The sequence below is a fragment of the Martes martes genome (genome assembly GCF_963455335.1).
Source record: "Martes martes genome assembly, chromosome: 4".
Taxonomy (NCBI): Eukaryota; Metazoa; Chordata; class Mammalia; order Carnivora; family Mustelidae; genus Martes; species Martes martes.
In genome coordinates this window covers 168,447,616-168,467,062 of record NC_137891.1, presented here as the reverse complement: position 1 = coordinate 168,467,062, position 19,447 = coordinate 168,447,616, and positions in this window count along the sequence as shown.

Sequence of the window (19,447 nt, the reverse complement as noted above, 5' to 3'; positions counted from 1 at the left end):
TTTTTTAAATGAGAAAATTGAGGCTCTGGGAGATTAAGGAACCAAATTAGCATATATCCAAATGTGTTATCTAGGGCTATTTGCTGAGAGTTGTCTGGTCAGCAGGATGTCAAAATCATCCCCCAAACTTGGGACTCTCCACAATTCATCTGGTTAAATCCGTATATAATAGATAATATAATCAATCTCTGGAAGTTTTCAAAAACCAAGTCTAGGGGCACCTGGGTGGCTCAGTTGGTTAAGCGTCTGCCTTCCACTCAGGTCATGATCTCCAGGTCCTGGGATCAAGCCCCAGGCAGGTTCCCGGCTCAGCAGGGAGTCTGCTTCTCCCCCTGCTTGTGCGGGCGCTCTCTCTCTCTCTCTCTCTCTCTCATGAATAAATAAAATATTTTTTTATTTCCTTTTTTTTTAAAGATTTTATTTATTTATTTGACAGAGAGAGAGAGATCACAAGTAGGCAGAGAGGCAGGCAGAGAGAGAGAGGGAAGCAGGCTCCCTGCTGAGCAGAGAGCCCGATGCAGGGCTCGGTCCCAGGACCCCGAGATCATGACCCGAGCCGAAGGCAGAGGCCTCAACCCACTGAGCCACCCAGGCACCCCATGAATAAATAAAATCTTTAAAAAAAAAAAGTTCTAATCAAGCTGGCCTTGGGTGAAGATTAGGGTAGATTTGAGAAGAGTTCTTTGGTCTAATCAGTAGAAACCTAATCCATTCCATTGTAACCTAATCAGAGAAAGACAGAGATCTCAGGACAGAAACGTTTAGTGAAGGCCATTCAAAAAAGCCTTGGTTCAAGGATTTCAAACAGTTGCCTCTTCCTTCGTCCAGTAGTGGTTCTCAAAGTATGGGCTGAGGCTCACTGGTGAGTCAGCCAACCTGGCCATGCTGACAGCTGAGAACAAATTCCAGAACGTAAATGATTTTCAATTCCACAGAACTTTATCCTCTCTCCCAGCCAACTACTATTGGCTAGTAAAGGTTGCTATAACACGGTATTTCTAAACTGAATATAAAGCATTCTCAAGCAGAGTTGGGATACTCCGGTTTCTGGAAACATAATTTGTTAGCAGTCAGTGTTGGTTTGAGTTGCTTTTTTAGACTACGTTACACTTGTGTTTTTGTATATTTGTGGAATCTCCCTTAGGTGGCACTTCCTCTCATTGTTTTGGGGCTTGGGTAATGGTTACAGTGTTAACATCCCCATTGTCATTTTGTTTCTTAGCAAATCTTGGTCATTACAACACTTTTTCCATAAGAAGGTAAGAGGCGGGGTTGGTTTGGGCTTCCGGGATCAGTGACCAGGTAATTCTGACCAACTCTCCCACTGAGGAAAACTAGCAAAACTGGAAAAATTGAAAAATCTCATCTTGAAATCATTGGAAAGTTAACAAGTTAGTGAAGAACCCCTGAGCCAGGATCTGGGAAGAGAGAAATTAAGGACTGTAAGCCCCACATTTAGGACTACAATTCCAGGTGGGGCATTTCCTGAGATGTAGCGAAGAAACGGAGTTGTGCTTTTAGCATCCTTGAGGGGTTAAACAGGCAGAGACTGCTGTCCAGACCCCACTGAGAGAGAAAGCACCTAGTAAATAACTCTCAGTTTGGATCTGGATCCCAACAGACACCACTTTAAAGATTTATTTATGATTTCAGAGAGAGAGTGTGTGTGTGAGTGCACATGTTGGTGGGGGAGGGAGAGAGAGAGAGAATCTCAAGCAGACTCCCTGTTGAGCACGGAGCCCCATGCAGGGCTCGATCTCACAGCCCTGGGATCATGACTTGAGCCAAGATCAAGAGCTGGCCACTCAACCCACTGAGCCATCCAGGCACCCCAGTTTTTGTTTTTGTTTTTTAAGATTTTATTTATTTATTTATTTGACAGAGCGAGAGAGTACGTACAACAGGGGGAGTAGCGAATAGAGAGGGAGGAGCAGACCCCCACTGAGCAGAGAGACTGATGTGGGGCTCCATCCCAAGACCTATGACCTGAGCTGAAGGCAGACGCTTAACCGACTGAGCCACCCAGGTACCCCATTCCCAGTTTGTTTTGTTTTGTTTTGTTTGTTTAAAGATTTATTTATTTATTTATTTATTTGACAGAGATCACAAGTAGGCAGAGAGGCAGGTTGCGGGGTGGGGGAAGCCGGCTCCCTGCTGAGCAGAGAGCCCGATGCAGGACTCCATCCCAGGACCCTGGGATCATGACCTGAGCCAAAGGCAGACACTTAACAACTGAGCCACCAGGCGCCCCTTGTTTGTTTGTTTGTTTTTAAGATTTTATTTATTTATTTGACAGAGATCACAAATAGGCAGAAAGGCAGGTGGGGGGGGAAGCAGGCTCCCTGCTGAGCACAGAGCCTGATGCAGGACTCGATCCCAGGACCCTGGGATCATGACCTGAGCCAAAGGTAGAGGCTTAACCCACTGAGCCACCCAGGCACCCCTGTTTTGTTTTGTTTTAAGATTTATTTATTGATTGATGGACTCCACTTTTGTTTTTTATTTTAAGATTTTATTTAATTGGGAGAAAGAGAGAGCATGAACGGTTGTGGGAGAGGGGGACAGAGGGAGAAGCAGACTCCCTGCTGAGTGGGGCTGGATCCCAGAATCCTGAGATCATGACCTGAGCTGAAAGCAGATGCTTTACCAAGTGTACCACCCAGGCACCCCCCAGTTTTCTCTGAAAGTAGAGACCATTAGGGGAACCTGAGTGGCTCAGTCAATTAAGAGTCTGACTCTTGGTTTTCAATCATGTTGTGATCTCAGGGTCATGATATCAAGCCTCAAGTTGGGCTCAGTGCTCAGCGTGGAGTCTGCTTGGGATTCTTTTTTCCTCACCCCTCCCCACCTCTTAAATAAATAAATAAATCTTTAGAAAAAAAATCAAAGCAAAAGTGAGTAGAATAGACAAGCTCTCACAGAGATCAAAACTCAACTTCAAACCATCTCAAATTCTGAATTATGTATCAAGGTGATCCCAGAGTGCCAAGGCCTCCAGGGACCCGGCAGAAAACAAGGTGAATTCTCTCTGCTTAAAAGAGATGACCATCCTAGGCCTCCAGTGGTTTCTATGAACAATTACGCATGTATCATATTCAGTCCACAAACCAAAATAGTCACACGTACTGGAGGGCAAGATAACGTGAACAAAACCCAGGAGCAACAAAGGACAACTGAAAAGGACGCCAAAGGACCACAGATACAGTAGTCATCAAATTACTTAATATGTTCAAGAAGATAAATAGGCTGATTACTTTAGCAGAAAAGTAGGAAATGTATGAACGCCCAAGTGGAAATGCTATAACTAAAAAATATGATAGGGAAATTAAAAACCAACAGTAAATTACACACTGCTGAAGGCAGAAGTAGTCAATATAGAGACAGGAAGCAACATCCAGAATGAAACATAAAGAGGCAAAAAGATAGAAAAGAGACAAAGGATAAGAGTTACAGAGGTAGGGGCACCTGGGTGGCTCAGTGGGTTGAGCCTGTGCCTTGGGCTCAGGTCATGATCTCAGGGTCCTGGGATTGAGCCCCGCATCAGGCTCTCTGCTCGGCGGGGAGCCTGCTTCCCCCTCTCTCTCTGCCTGCCTCTCTGCCTACTTGTGATCTCTCTCTCTCTCTCTCTGTCAAATAAATAAATAAATAAAATCTTAAAAAAAAAAAAAAAGTTACAGAGATAGGGCACCTGGGTAGCTCAGTGGGTTAAGCATCTGCCTTCGGCTCAGGTCATGATCCTGGAGTCCCCTGATCTACTCTCACCTCTCACTCCCTGCTCAGTGGGGAGTCTGCTTCTCCTTCTGACCCTCCACACTCTCATGCTTTCTCTCTCTCTTTCAAGTAAATAAAATCTTTAAAAAAAAAAAAAAGAATTCCACACTGCACTGACTGAGCTAACCAGGTGCCCCAGAATTACAAAGCTTATTCAACCCAGAACTAAAATTTTAGAAAATATGACCATAAATAATCTCACAGAGGAATCCAATGGCACATGAAAAAGATACAAAAGTATGGACTTATTAGGGAAAGATAAGGTATGGAGAGATTTTAGGAATTGATAGGAACTAAATAAACCTGAGTATGGGTTTTAGGATAAAGGCAATTACCAAAAAATAAAAATAGCATTTACAACTTTTAAACCAACAGAAGAAAACATCATCCTGAAAGTGGGTGAGGAAGAAAGAAAAGAAGAGAAAAGAAAAGAAAAAAGGAAAAGGGTCATCTGGCTGACTCAGTTTGTTGAGCTCACAACTCTTGATCTCAGGACAGTGAATTGGAGCCCCACATTGGATGTAGAGATTACCTAAAAAAAAAAAGAGTAATTCCAATAAATATAAAAAGGTTATACTTGCCAATAAAAGACAAGAACTCTATGATATGGATGAAATTATAAGACACACACTTAAATATAAATACCAGCTAAATATGAACCTAAATGGTAAAGAAGTATGTTACATATTGGTAAAAACATCAATAGATCATGAATTGTAAATATCAGACCTTTGTAAATCAACATCACAGCCTCCATCTACAGTAGTGTAACTGACAGAACAACAGGAAGAAATAGCAATATCAATCAAAAAAAAAGGAAAGATTTTAAAATAACTTCCTTCAAAATACAAATAATAAGTAAAAATATAAAGAAATCTGAACAACACAATTAATAAGCTCAACCTACTGGTTGTATGTAAAAGTCTATTTCCAGCCAAGAGAAAATTGCAAAATATTTATAGTACGTGTTCAAAAATGGAATATGCATAATAGTGTAAAAGAAGCCTCAATAAATTCAAAAAAAAATCAGTATCACATAGACCATGTTCTCTAGCTATAAAATGAGAAATTGAAAGCCTTGTTTTCTAAATTGCTGAAAAGTACACATCCTGTCTACTTGGAAACTAAACTACATTATTAAGTAACCATTGCACTTCCAATGTGTAAAGGAAATCACTTAGAAATGAATCATAAGGAAAACACTACATGTCAAATTTGTGGAACCAAGCAAAAAACAATATTTGGAGGAAGTACATAATTTTAAATAGACTTTATTTACAACATATTTTTTGGAGTTAGAATTGTTCCAAGCAAATGGACCAACCACTCCAAATTCAAGAAGTTAGAAGAAGTCACAGGACAAACCGAAAGGAAAAAGAAAGGAGAGCAATGTGGATCCTATGAGAGAAAATTAAGGGTATGCTAACACAAAAATCCAACGGGAAAAGACCTGTTGGCTCCTATACTCTGTGGAGAGACCCAAGGTCAATTGCATGATCTTGCAGGACTTTTCAAAAAATGATGGAAAATCACCAGACAAAACCATCTATTCATAGGCAAATATTTGGATAAATACATTTAGTCAATGGACACGAGCAGAGAGTCTGCTTGTGACCCTGAAGGTATATTGTCTGGAATGCATTACGATATTGTGAGGAAATGATGAAAACTGAAAAATTACCCAAGTACTTGACTTTTTGTTTTTATTTTTTTTAAAGATCTATTTACTTATTTTAGAGAGAGAGAGAGAAAGTGCAAGTGGGAGGGGCAGAGGGGGAGAGAGAGAGAATCCTAAGCAGACTCCGTGTCCAGCACAGACCCTTCACCTGTCCAGATCCCACAACCCCAAAATCACAGCCCAAGTGGCAGCCAAGAGTCAGATGCTCAACCGACTGAGCCACCCAGGAGCCCCAATACTTGACTTTTTAAATGAATGTAATAACACATGGGGATACCAATGTTTAGAAATGCTTTAAGCATGGGGCACCTGACTGGCTGAGTTGGTAAAGCGTATAGCTCCTGACTCTAGAGTTGTGAGTTCAAGTCCCACATTGGGTAGAGATTACTTTAAAAAAATAAATAAAATTTAGGGGTGCCTGGGTGGCTCAGTCAGGTAAGCATCTGCCTTCAGCTTGGGCGGATTATGATCCCAGGGTCCTGGCATATAGCTCTGTATCAGATTCCCTGCCTGGAGGGGCATCTGCTTCTCCCTCTCTTGCTCCCCCTGCTTGTGCGCGCTCTCTCTCTCTCTGTCAGGTGAACAACTAAAATCTTTAAAAAATAAATAAATATGGGGCACCTGGGTGGCTCAGTGGGTTAAAGCCTCTGCTTTCGGCTCAGGTCATGGTCCCAGGGTCCTGGGATCGAGCCCCACATCAGGCTCTCTGCTCAGCAGGGAGCCTGCTTCCCTCTCTCTATGCCTGCCTCTCTGCCTACTTGTGATCTCTGTCTGTCAAATAAATAAAATCTTTAAAAAAAAAATAGAAAATAAAAATAAAAAATAAATAAATAGAAATAAAATTTAATGCATCACATCTGAGATAAATCAATTCCACAGTCCATTTGTGTGATGTATTTGAGTTAACCCTTTACTTCTGGATTGTTTGAAAAGAAAAGGTAAATCATCCCCTCTTTTTAAATTTATTTATAAATTTTAGTTATATTATTAAACTGGCAAGATTAAAGAGAAGTTTGAAAATATATTTAAGTGAAACATAATCTAACTTCCACTTCTATTTTATTTTATTGGAATGTATGAGTAACTTAAGAGGAGAGCAAAAAGATCCCTCTTGCAGCTATGTTGTCAAAACATTTAAAGAGAATTCCGTATTTAGGATGAAATGATGTCATGTCTGGGATCTGATTCAAAATAATCTGGAGTGGGGGAAATAGATTAGAGTATAAATGAAACAAGATGGTACAGGAACTGATAATTGTTGAAATTGAATGAGTATACGAGAGTTTTATTATAATACAGGAAGACGAAAAGACAAAGGACAGACAAGATTTTTAAAAATCTTCACTGTAGAAAATTTCAAATATATATCATAAGTTTAAAACTAAAATTTAGTCTTCACCATTCTTGGTCTATTCTTACATATACATTTCAGAATCATCTTATCAATCCAATACTGATTTTGAGTAAAAATCTATTGAATCTATAGATCAACCTGCAGAAAATTATCTTTTTCTGCCATTAAGTCTTCTACTGTTAATATGGAGTAGCTGTCACTTTTTCAGGTTTTTGTCACCTTTTAGTACAGTTGTATAATTTTCTAGGTACAGATCTTACACCTCATTTGTCAGGTTTATTTCTGAGCATATCATAGTCTTGTTGCTATTTTAATAACTTCTTTGTATAATTACATGATATGATTGTATAGAATTGTAATCAGATTTGTATATGAACCTTATAATCAGCTACCATACTATGTTATTTTAATACTTTAATAACATCTATAGATTGTTCTGGTTTTTTTCTTAAGATTTTTTAATTCATTTGACACAGAGAGAGATCACAAGTAGGCAGAGAGACAGGCAGAGAGAGAGGAAGGGAAGCAGGCTCCCTGCTGAGCAGAGAGCCCGATGCGAGGCTCGATCCCAGGACCCTGAGATCATGACCTGAGCCCAAGGCAGAGGCTTAACCCACTGAGCCACCCAGGCATCCCTATTCTGTGTTATTTTTAATGAAAATAATCATATTGGGGCACCTGGGTGGCTTAATCAGCTGAGCATCTATCTGCCTTTGGCTCAGGTCATGATGACTGAGCCCCGAGCTTGGCTCCCTGCTCAGCCAGGAGTTTACTTTTCACTCCCTCTGCCCCTCCTCCCGCTTGTGCTCTCTCTCTCTCTCTCTCAAATAAATACATAAAATCTTATTGAAAAAAAAAAAGAATCATATCATCTGAGTATAATGGCAATTTCACTTCTTCCTTTTCTGTAGTTATGCCATGGATTTCTTATTATAATCTTATTGCTCTGACTAAGACCTCCATCATATTTTTGAATAGAAATAATGATGGGTGCTTGCGTGGCTCATTCAGTTAAGCGTCTGCCTTAAGCTCAGGTCATGATCCTGGTGCTTGGGGATGGAGCCCTATTTCAGGCTTCCTGCTCAGTAGGGGGCCTGCTTCTCCCTCTCCCTCTGCTCCCTATCCCCCACCCTCCCGGCTCCCACTCGTGCTCTATCTCACTCTCTCTCTCCCTCTCAAATAAATAAATAAAATCTTTAGAAAAAAAGAAATAAGGATAGTTGGCATGCATATCAGGGTTTTGTTTTTGTTTTAAGATTTTATTTATTTGAGGGGCGCCTGGGTGGCTCAGTGGGTTGAGGCCTCTGCCTTCGGCTCAGGTCATGATCCCAGGGTCCTGGGATTGAGCCCCGAATCAGGCTCTCTGCTCAGCAGGGAGCCTGCTTCCTCCTCTCTCTCTGCCTGCCTCTCTGCCTACTTGTGATCTCTCTGTCAAATAAATAAATAAAAATCTTAAAAAAAAAAACCAAAACATTTTATTTATTTGAGAGAGAGAGCATGAGAAAGGGAGCAGGGCAGAGGGAGAAGCAGATTCCCCGCTGAGCAGGGCACCCAACATGGGGTTTGGTCCCAGGACCCTAGGATCATGACCTGAGCCAAAGGCAGATGCTTGACCACCTGAGCCACTCAAGCACCCTGCATATCAGGTTTATAACTTTAAAGCAGATGCTTTTAAAGTTTTCAAACTTTAACAATTATTGTAAGTTTTTGTAGGTCTTTTTGGTTACCATTCTATTTTTAATTTATGCTGGCTTTTGTCAAATAATTTCCTACACTTTTTGAAATGTTTATATGATTTTTTCTCCTTAATCTTTTATTATACCTTAATCTTTTATTATACCTTAATCTCTTTTTAAAGATTTTATTTATTCATTTAAGAAAGAGAGAGAGAGACAGAGAGAGCACAGGCAGGCAAAGAGGCAGAGGGAGAGGGAGAAGCAGACTCCCCACTGAGCTGGGAACCCCACACGGAGCTCAAACTCAGGACCTGGAGATCATGACCTCAGTCGAAGGCAGACGCTTAACCATCTGAGCCACCCAGGCATCCCCATCTACAGATATTCTAACTTGGAGATACATTATTCCTGGGATAATCCCAAACTGGTCATGGTATATTGTTTCTTTTATTTCATTATTAGATATTATTCACTAATATTTTGTTTAGGATATTCGCACCTATATTCACAAGTGAAATAAGCCTATAATATCATTTTCCTGTTCTTCCTTTAGCTGAAGTTATATGGACCTCATGGAATTGGCAGGAGGGAGATATCCCCTCTTTTTCCACACTCAAACACTACAAGAGTTTGTATATGATGAGAATGATCTCTGCCTTGAAAGCTGAAAGAATTTGCCTGTAAAACCATCAGGGCCTGGTGTTTTCCTTGCTCGACATTGTTTTTACTGCTTATGTTTAAAAACTTTTTTTTTTTGAAGGAATTATAGACTCATAGGATGTTGCAAAAATGTATTGGAATGTCCAGTATAGGCTACACCCAAATTTCCCCAAAGGCAATACCTTGCGCAACTCAAGTACAATATCAAAGCCAGAAATTGGCCTTGGTGCAGCCCACAAGGCTTATTCAGATTTCGTCAGTTTTGCTTGCACTCACTGGTGGGTCGGTGTGTGTACACTTCTGTGCAGTTCTACTCACATGGAGAGTTGTGTAAACATGCCATAATCATGATCTAGAATTGTTTTATCATCACAAGGATCCTTCCTACTACCCCTTTATAGCCATAAACATCGCTTCCCCCATTTCTAACTCCTATCAACCACAAATCTGCTCTTCATCTTCATAATTTTGCTATTTCAATAGCAAATGTTGTAGGGGCCCTTGGCTGGTTCAACAGGTGAAGCACGCGACTCTTGATCTTGGGGTTGTGGGTTCGAGCCCCATGGTGGATGAAGAGATTGCTTACAAATAAAATCTCTCACGGTTTTGGTTTCTGTTTTTGTTATTCATTTACTTATTTGTTTGTTTATTTGTTTATTTATTTAAAAGATTTTATTTATTTATTTGACACAGAGAGAAAGGGAACACAAGCAGGGGGAGTGGGAGAGGGAGAAGCAGGCTTCCTGCTGAGCAGGGAGCCCGATACAGGGCTTGATCCCAGGACTCTGGGATCATGACCTGAGCCAAAGGCAGACGGTTAACGACTAAGCCACCCAGGTGCCCCTGTTTTTGTTTTTTAAAAGACTTTATTTATTTGACAGAGTGAGAGAGACAGAGAGAGAGGGAACACAAGCAGGGGGAGCGGGAGAGGGAGAAGCAGGCTTCCCACTGAGCAGAGAGAGCCCAACGTGGGACTCAATCCCAGGACCCTGGGATCATGACCTGAGCCAAAGGCAGACACTTAACAACTGAGCCACCAGGCGCCCCTTGTTTGTTTGTTTGTTTGTTTGTTTTTAAAATTTTATTTATTTATTTGACAGAGATCACAAATAGGCAGAAAGGCAGGTGGGGGGGGTGGGGGAAGCAGGCTCCCTGCTGAGCAGAGAGCCCGATGTGGGGCTTGATCCCAGGACCCTGAGATCATGACCCGAGCTGAAGGCAGAGGCTTTAACCCACTGAGCCACCCAGGCACCCCTAGTTTGTTCCTTTTCTTGCAGAACAAGTAGGAGTCCTCGCTAGGGATGAACCACAGATGTAAGCATTGAAGGACATTTTGGTTCTTTCCAGGTTGGGGCTCTTACAAGTAAAGCTGCTATGAACAATCGTATATAGGTGCTTTGTTTTGTGAAGACGATTTTCTTTCTTTCTTCCTTTCTTTTTTTTTTTTTTAAGGTAAGCTCTATGGCCAACATCAGGCTCAATCTCACAACCTTGAGATCAGGAATCACATGCTCTACAGACTGAGCCAGCCAGGTGCCCCTCTCTTATTATCTTTTAAATCTATCTTGGAGCACCTGGGTGGCTTAGTCAGTTAAGCATCTGCCCTTGGCTCTGGTCATGATTTTGGGGTCCTGGGATCAAGCCCCACACTGGGCTCTCTGCTTAGCGGGGAACCTGCTTCTCCCTCTCCCTCTGGGCTTCCTCTTCTTCTGTGCTCTCCCTCCTTCTCTCCTTCTCTCTCAAATAAATAAATAAAATATTTTTTTAAAAAGATTTTATTTATTTATTTGACAGAGAAAGAGAGATCACAAGCAGGCAGAGAGGCAGGCAAAGAGAGGGGAAGCAGGCTCCCCGCCGAGCAGAGAGCCCGATGTGGGACTTGATCCCAGGACCCTGAGATCATGACCTGAGCTGAAGGCAGAGGCTTAACACACTGAGCCACCCAGGTGCCCCAAATAAATAAAACCTTTTTTAAAAAATCTCCTTTTTCTGTTTTTATATCCCCTTTTTAATTTCTAATGTTATTTGTGTTTCTTTTTGTTGTTGTTGTTCTCATTAAGTCTTACCAGAGATGTGTTTTCTGTTAGCTTTAAAAAAAAATTTTTTTTTCTTCCTCTTTTCCAGCTGGAAACATGGGGTGTACAGAAGAGGAGAAAAAGAAGGTTCTTGCTGTGCCAGAAACTCTTAACAAAGAGGGAAGGAATTTCATCAAGCTGAAAATCAAGCATCTTGGGGAAGAATTTGACCAAAAGATGCTTTGAAAGACAAGGAGAAAGTTTCTTTCTACCAGGTACACCCTACTGAAAAATATAATTTAAAGATTTTTATCTCACCACCCTGAGATCATGACCTGAGCAGAAATTAAGAATCCGACACTTAAGCAACTGAGCCACCCAGGCACCCCAAATTTAAAAATATAAGAAACATATCACATATGGCAACAAAAATCTTAATGTGGGGCACCTGGGTGGCTCAGTCATTAAGTGTCTGCTTTAGGCTCCGATCATGACCCCAGAGTCCTGGGATCAAGCCCTGCATAGGGCTCCCTGCTCATTGGGGAGCCTGCTTCTCCCTCCCCTTCTGATGCTCCCCCTGCTGTGCTCTCTCTCTCTCTGTCAAATAAATAAATAAAATATTTAAAAACAAAAAACAAGGGATACCTGGGTGGCTCAGTCAGCTGGGCATCTATCTGCCTTCGGCTTGGGTCGTGATCCCGCTGTCCTGGGATAGAGCCCAACGTTGGGCTCTCTGTTCAGTGGGAGCCTGCTTCTCCCTCTCCCTGCTGCTCCCCCTGCTTGTACTCTCTCTCTCTGTCAAATAAATAAGTAAAATCTTTAAAAATAAAATAAAAACAAAAAAAAACACAAAAGCACTTAATGTATTTAAGAACTTAGAAAGGCTATGCAGATATCTGCATAGAAAACTTTTTTTAAAACGTTAAGACCCTAGCAATGAACACTGATGATGATTCAAGTAAATGAAGAGAAATGTCTTTGATGAAATAACTCAAAATTAGATAGATGTCGATCTCCCCAATGTTCTATAAATTAATTGCAATCTCAATAATTTCAGATTCATAGTTCACCTTGAAAATGCTGAATAAAGGGAAGACTAGCTGTCCCAGATATTAAGACACACTGCAAAACCATCAGAATGAAATATATTGTAGCATTTCTCAAGAACACATTTTTATTTTTTTATTTTTATTTTTATTTTTTTAAGTGTTACTCTACCCTCCCAAATCATTTCTGTTCTTTTTTTTTTTTTAATTCATTTATTTGACAGAGAGAGATCACAAGTAGACAGAGAGGCAGCCAGAGAGAGAGGAAGGGAAGCAAGCTCCCTGCTGAGCAGAGAGCCTGATGTGGGACTCGATCCCAGGACCCTGAGATCATGACCTGAGCCGAAGGCAGCGGCTTAACCCACTGAGCCACCCAGGCGCCCCTATTTTTATTTTTTTTAAGAACACATTTTTATTCATGAACAAATAGACCAACGGAATACAATAGGAAACATGGAGACAAACTCATGTAGATATGAGTACTTAACGTACAATGTTAGCACCTTCATTAATGTGGAAGGGCTAATTCATTTAGTAAGTGTAATTGGGAAAATTGACTCACAATAAACGTGATGACTACTTACCACTATATAGAAAGACAGACTCCAGGTGAAATAAAGACCTAACCATGAAAAGCAAAAGTCTTGAGTTAATAGGAGAGCATATATGTGACCTAGGATTGGGTAAGTATTCTTTAAATAAAACTTAAATCTGGGGGCTCCTGGCTTGCTCAGTCAGTAGAACATGTGACTCCTGATCTGAGGGTTGTGAGTTCAAGCCCTACATTGGGTATAGAACTTAGTTTAAAAAAAAAAAAATTAAGGGGCTCCTGGCTGACTCAGTTGGTAGAGCATATGACTCATGATCTCGGGGTTATGAGTTTGAGCCCCATGCTGGGTTATAGAGACTGCTTAAAAATAAAATTTTTAAAAAAATAATTAAGAAAAAAAAACACTTAAATGTTTCTGGGGTGTCGGGACGGCTCAGTCAGTTGAGCATCCCACTCTTGATTTCAGCCCAGGTCATGATCTCAGCGTCCTGAGTTTGAGCCGCACATCAGGCTCTGCACTCAGTGGGCTCTGCACTCATTTTGCCTGAGATTCATTCTTTCCCTCTCCCTCTGCCCCTCCCCCCTTTCTAAAATAAACACATCTTTAAAATTAAGGATTTCTATTCAAAGCATGATACAATGGACAAAGTTACAACAAGGAAGACAGAGTGGAAGAAGGTACTTGCAATCATTAAAACCAACAATGACTAAAAACCAAGGCATTCTTGCAAATCAATATTGGCAAAGGATATATGAGCAGATAATATGCAGCAAAGGAAAAGCAAAAGACTAACAAATAGGTGAAGAGACACTCATTAGTCATCAGAAAAATGCAAATTACAACCACGGTGAAAAGCTAGATAATCCGAACATTATTCAGAAGAGAGACAGACATAGAAGATCCCTCGGGCCCTGCAGCCATTTAGGGATCAACGTATCTGAACTTGATCAGATTAATACCTCCTATGATGAACACCTCCTATGATGCAGCCATTCACCTCCTGACCTCCATTCCAAAGAAATGTGTGTAAGGGTCCTAAGAGCAGCTTGTATAAGGATGTCCATCAAGGCCTTGTTTGTGGCAGCAGAGACCATGAGGCTGGTGGTCATCACCAGGACCTTGAAAGAATGAAATGGAGTGGACGTCCGTAGGGAAGTGTTATGCTTCGGGGCCCATAGCACCATGAATGGATCTTTAAACCGTTGTTACAGAGGCCCCTGACAGGGCTCAGTCACTAGAGCACGCGTGACTCCTGATCTCAGTCAGGAGTTTCCCCCACGTTGGGAAAACAATTTATTAAAAAAAAAAATATGTGTGTATGTAAATATTTATATATAAAATATATGTAAATATATATAAAATATATATGTAAATATATATAAAATATATATGTAAATATATATTTACAGAAAAAAATTTTTTAAGATTTTATTTATTTGTCACGGAGAGAGAGAGAACAAGCAGGGGGAGCAGGAGGCAGAGGCAGGAGGCAGAGGGAGAAGCAGACTCCCTGCTGAGCGGGGAGCCTGATGCAGCACTCGATCCCTGGACCTTGGGACTGTGACCTGAGCCAAAGGCAGATGCTTAACTGACTGAGCTACCCGAGCTCAGTCCCAAAAAGGAAAATTTATGTTTTTATTTTTTAAGATTTTGTTTATGTATTTGAGAGAGAGAACAAGCAGAGGGAGAGAGAAGCAAACTCACTGAGGAGCAGGACGCTTGATGTGAGACTCGATCCCAGGACCTAGAAATCATGACCTGAGCCGAAGGCAGACACTTGACCAACTGAGCCACTCAGGTGCCCCAGGGAAAATAAAAAGTTTTAAAAAACACAGTCCCATTCTCATAAATTAAATTCAAACCCACAAAAATGCTAGTATTAAAATATAATTTATAATTTTACTTCATTATAATTCTAAGTATACACATTACATGATTGTCCTTGAGGGGAGAGGAGAGTTAAGGGAATGGAAATAGGGAAAGAGAGATGTATTCAGCCGGCAGTGGAGAGACTGTATCATAAAAGGTTCAGAATGAAAGCAAAGAGGTGAGAAGTGTGATGGAAAATTATGGATGGGGAACACTCTGCTGGCAATTATATATTTGAATCCCTTTGAGGTAGAAAAGATGAAAGAACTCTATTTTCTCTTATTTTATTTAATAAATCAATTTTTAGGGGTGCCCGGGTGGCTCGGTGGGTTAAGACTCTGTCTTTGGCTCAGGTCATGATCTCAGGGTCCTGGAATCGAGCCCCGCATAGGGCTCTCTGCTCTGCTTTTTTATAAAAAAAGATTTATTTATTTGTTTGAGGGGAAGAGAGAGAAAGAGAGAACATGTGCGTGTGCACTTTGGCAGGGGAGGGAGGGGCAGAGGGAGTGGGAAAGAATCGCAAGCAGACTCCCCGTGGGTACGAAGCCCAGGCGGCTGGATCTCACCACCCTGAGATCAAGACCTAAGCCAAAAACAAGAGTCGACACTTAAGCAACTGAACCACCCAGGCACCCCATCTTATTTCATTTTTTATTTATGTATTTATTTATTTAGGATTTTATTTATCAGAGAGAGGGAGAGGGCATGCTGGCGGGGCGGGGTAGTGGGGGGCAGGTAGAGGGAGAAGCAGTTTCCCCACTGAGCAGGGAGCCTGATGTGGGACTCAATCCCAGGACCCTGGGATCATGACCTATGCTGAAGGCAGACGCTTAATCGACTGAGCCACCCAGGTGCTCCTATCTTATTTTATTTTTTATTTATTATTTACTTTTTAAAGTAATCTCTCTGCCCAACGTGGGGCTCGAACTCAAAACCCCAAGATCAGAGTCGCAGGCTGTGTGGGCTGAGGGCGCCGGGCGCCCAGGGGCCCCGTTTTAGAAAGGCTCAGTCTCAGTTGCTTTTCTGTTGGGCCCCATTTACTCCTGTTCCATATTTGCCTCTGAATTAGCCGAAGAAACAGTGTTCCCATTCCAAGCAGGAGACAAGAAAGTTAATCACTGTCTAAGTTTTTTCCTAGGCGGCAAACACCTGATAATATCTAAGAGGAGCCAGAGCCCAAACCTGTTCGGAGCATTAGCTCCAAACACACCTCCGCTGACGCTGAGGTCAGTACCCTTCACCTTCGATGATTTACGAAATAGCACCGAGTGTTCACCTGATGCTCTCCTTCGATTGGGACATCCCCTGGATTCCAGAAGGAACACGAACCCTAGCCCCCTTCCTGTACAAACCCCTACCCCGAAGCAACAAAGAGATGCCTTATCCTTTCCTTTCTGAGTCCCCCAGACACTCCATCTGCCTTCCTCCACCTGTCACTCAATTAAATAAATCCTGCTCTCACTATCCCCAGCTCCCGTTTGATTTCTACCCTGCACAAAGGCAAGGACCGTCCTCTGTGTCCTCGGACCCAGTGTGCAACAACTTCAAAGTTTTTCAGATAAGCAGGTGAAAAATTTGCCTCTATCTGTGCCTTCGGGTAGGATGATCTTATGCCAGTGTCATGGGGAAAAGTCTCTACACCCAAGATATCACAGAGAATAACCCCTTCTTTCACTCCCAGCAGAGATGGTAAATGTGATGATTACCATACCTTTGGGAACCTCAGTGAATAAACAAAGATCTTTGCCCTCCGGGAGTTTACATTCTAGTCTGGAGAGAAAGACAAGAAATAATAAACATAGTAAGCAAATTATGTAGCACATTAGACAGGGAAAGTGCTAAAGAAAAAGGGAAAACAAAACAGAGATGAAGGTAAAGGGATTCACACCACCCCTTCCCCAGCCTGGGGAATCTGTCAAGAATTTGCCAGGGAGGGGCGCCTGGATGGCTCAGTGGGTTAAAGTGGGTTAAAGCCTCTGCCTTTGCTCAGGTCGTGATCCCAGAGTCCTGGGATCGAGCCCCATATCCGGCTCTCTGCTCAGCAGGGAGCCTGCTTCTGCCACCCCCCCCCCCACCTCTCTGCCTACTTGTGATCTCTGTCTGTCAAATAAATAAATAAAATCTTAAAAAAAAAAAAAAAAAGAACTTGCCAGGGAGCGTCCGTGAGTCTGTCACTCAGCCATCTTCATTCCCCAAAAGAAGATGAGGTCATCTGCATGATGGGGACCCCTGTCCTGCCCCCTGAGAAAAAGTGATCTTGCCTGGAATTATCCTTTCTTGTCCCAAAGTAAGTTGTAGGCCCAACGTGGGGCTTGAACTCATGACTCTGAGATCAAGAGTCAGGGGACCTAGGTACCCTAATTCTTTCTTTTCTTTTGCTTAAAACTTTCTTGCTCCACCTTCTTTCCTATAAACACCTTCCATTTTGAGGGTTCCTGGCTGGCTCAGTTGGTAGAACATGTGGCTCTTGATCTCAGGGTCATGAGTTCAAGCCCCATGTTGGGTATGGAGCCCACTTAAAAACAAACAAAGAAACAAACCCAAAAAACCTATTTTGTACACCTCCTCCTTAAAGGGTCCTTCTACTTGCTAGATAGGATGCTGCTTAATTCACCAATCATTTAGTAAAGCCAACTATGTCTTCAAATTAAAATAAGATAAGAGGATTCACACAGGTTCCTGGTGGGGGAGGCAGCAAGGATGCAAGGTTGGCAGCTTTGCAGGAGTGTGGTCGGGTAGGTGGGGCTCACGGAGAAGGTGACCCAAGAACAAACACTTGAGGGAACTAAGGGAGCTGGCCAAGCTGACAGCTGGGGGAAGAGCAGTCCAGGCAACCGAGACAGCTCTTGCAAAGGCCCTGGGGTTGGAGAAACAAGAGCCAGGGAGGGAGATGCAAGAGTAGAAGAGGATGAGACTGAGGGGCTAGACTGACTGCAGGACTCAAAGGCCATTGCAAGATACTGAGCGGGGGGACTCCACACGGCGTGACTCATGCTTCTTAAAAAAAAAAAAAAACCATCACTCTGGCTGTTGTGTCAGGAATGACTGAGAGGGGCACGGGTGGAGGCACAGACCTCGTTGGAGGCTACTTATAATAGATGTGAACAAGGGGTGATGGTGGCTCAGACAAAGCAGCATCAGTGGAGGTGGCAGAGGGTGGATTCTGGATTCTGGAAATTTCTGAAGGTAGAGCTAATAGAATTTCTTAAATGGAAGAATGAAGACGATACAAGAACAGGCAGGACTCAAGACGGTGGTAGCCCACCAAGAGAGGGGTGAGATGCGTGGCCATGAGACAGTTCTAGAATATCTGGACTTAGGTAAGAAGGATTAAGGGGGATGTCTCGTCTGCAGAGAATTTTAAAATCATAATAAAATGGACTAGATGTTGTCCTGCTGTTCATTATTATAAATAATGGCAGTGAGGGGCTCTATCATAAATAATGGCAATAATGGGGTTCTCAGTAAGCCCCACCTACCCAACCACACTCCTGCAAAGCTGCCATCCTTGCATCCTTGCTGCCTCATGCACCACCAACTTTATTGAATTATTATTTTTTAAAGATTTTATTTTTAAGTCATCCCTACACCCAACATAGGGTTCAAACTCATGACCCTGAGATCAAAAGTCGCATGTCCCACCAACTGAGCCGTCCCCATGCACCACCAATATCAAATATTGTCCCAAAAGTTATAAAATACTCCCTCCCCACTGCGGCAGGCCATTGTCACTGTCTGTCCCAACCCCCCGCCCCCAACCCCGGCATGTTACTTAGATGACTTGAGGATTGGAGGCCTGAGTACTAGACAGTTGTCCTCAGTTTTGTCAGGGAAGGCTATGGAATGAGGAAGTCAGTGGGGGAGAGATTAGCAGTTCAGTTTCAAACTTTTTACATTTGCAATAGCTAGTCAAAATTCAAGGAGATTTGAACAGTATTGTTGTCTAGACAGATAAGGAAGTCTGGAGTTCGGGAATGGGGTCTGGGCTAGAAATACACATTTGGAAGTTGATGGCACACAACTAGCATTCAAACCCTGAGACTGGATGAGCCAGGGGTGGGGGTGGAGGGGGAGTGACAGTAGATCCAGAAGGAGAATGAGATCAAACCTGGGGCCCTGGGGCATTGCTACACTGAGGTCTGGGAGAAGTGCACAGTTCCACTGAGACACAGAGAAGGAATGGAGGTAAATGGTGGAGTGTCCTGGAACCAAGAGAGGAAAGTGTATGAAGGGAGAATGAGCAGACAGTCAAACTAGACAAAGAAGGAGCATTAACCACTGAACTTAAGGAAGTGACGGTGACGGTGACTGGCGACCTTGGCCAGAGCAGAGTCTGTGGAATGCTGGAGGCAAAAACAAGACTGGAGAAGAAGGGTTAACAGAGAACACGAGAGGTCAGAGACGGTGGGTAGGTCAACTCTTTGGGGGAGACTGGCTTTGAAGAAACTTTGACTGGTTGGGAGGTAGAGTGAAGATGAGTTTCTTCTAAGATGGGAGAAAGAGCAGAATGTTTGTAAGCTGGTGGGAATGAGCCAGCAGAGAACTAAAGCAGATGATGTGGAGGAGAGAGGACGATGGCTGTCACTGATGTGGCTGGTGGCTCAGAGGAGAGATGATTGGCAGTAGACAGGAACAAAGAAATTTAATCTACTATGGCCAGTGGGAAGGCATGTGCGTGGGTGCAGATTCTGAAGTTTCCATGGTTTACTAGATCTTTCTTTTTTAAAGATTTTAAGTAGTCTCTACAGCCAATGCAGGGCTTGAACCCACAACCCCAAGGTCAAGAGTCATGTGCTCTACTGACTGAGCCAGCCAGGCACCCCAATC